This window comes from Empidonax traillii, unplaced genomic scaffold (assembly GCF_003031625.1).
Source record: "Empidonax traillii isolate 1590-97213 ecotype Southwest subspecies unplaced genomic scaffold, ASM303162v1 scaffold2014:size53829, whole genome shotgun sequence".
In the NCBI taxonomy this organism is placed as follows: Eukaryota; Metazoa; Chordata; class Aves; order Passeriformes; family Tyrannidae; genus Empidonax; species Empidonax traillii.
Window position 1 is genome coordinate 42,686 of NW_020957207.1, and position 1,245 is coordinate 43,930.

The 1,245-nt window shown below is 64.7% G+C and overlaps 1 protein-coding gene across 1 annotated transcript in view; it reads left to right on the forward strand.

Moving 5' to 3' along the window:
* LOC114071420 (protein Smaug homolog 2-like) overlaps positions 1 to 1,245 on the forward strand; it is a 13,423-nt gene that overhangs the window by 4,452 nt on the left and 7,726 nt on the right. The window lies entirely within an intron of this gene.

The following is a 1,245-nucleotide window of genomic DNA, read 5'->3' on the forward strand; positions in this document are numbered from 1 at the left end:
ACCGGGATGGAGAGACCGGGATGCGGGGATGGATCCCGGGAAGCGCGGGGGGGAACGGGATGGATCCGGGGATGGATCCGGGGATGGATCCGGGGATGGATTCGGGATGGATCCCGGGATTTGCGGGGGGGGCCGCGGTGGCGGTGCTGGGAGGGGGGTCCTGGGAGGGGGGGTCCCCAGGCCGGGGGGACCCCGGAGCAGCCCCAGACCCGCCGCCCCAAAGGCCGCGGCCGCCGCTGGAGCCGCAGAAGCGCCGGGGCGGGGCCGGGCGGGGCGGGGAGGGGAGGGAGGGAGGGGAGGAGAGGGGAGGGACGGACCCGGGGACGGACCCACGGACAGACACACGGACACGGGGATGGACCCACGGACATAGGGGCACACAGACAGACCCATGGAGCGACACCCAGACCCACAGACAGACACACAGACCCACAGACAGACACACGGACACACAGACAGACACAGGGACAGACACAGGGACAGACACAGGGACACGCGGACTGACTCGTGTACCCACTCACGGACCGACACACGGACACATGGACACAGCCACGGACACACAGACAGAGACAGCCATGGACACACGGACACAGGGACTGACCCGTGTGCCCACTCACGGACGGACACACGGACACATGGACACAGCCACGGACACACAGACAGAGACAGCCATGGACACACGGACACAGGGACTGACCCGTGTGCCCACTCACGGACGGACACACGCAGAGACACAGACACAGGGAGACACGGACGGACACACAGACACAGGGATGGCCACACAGACAGACACATGGACTCATGGATGGACAGACAAACACACAGACAGACACATGGACTCATGGATGGACACACAGACACGCGGACACCCAGGTGGACACCCAGATGGGCCGCGATCTACCCTCCCTGCTCTGTCTGTCTCTCCATCTCCAGAGGGACACTGGGACATACTGGGGGAACCGGGGGACACTGGAGGGGCACTGGGACATAATGGGGGACGCTAGGGGGACATGGGACACACTGGAGGGGCACTGGGACATAATGGGGGTCAAGGGAGGGACATGGGACACACTGGAGGGGCACTGGGACATAATGGGGGACAAGGGAGGGACATGGGACACACTGGAGGGGCACTGGGACACACTGGAGAGGCACTGAGACACACTGGAGGGACAATGGGACACACTAGGGGGACAATAGGGGCCACTGGGACAAACTGGAGGGACACTGGGACACACTAGGGAG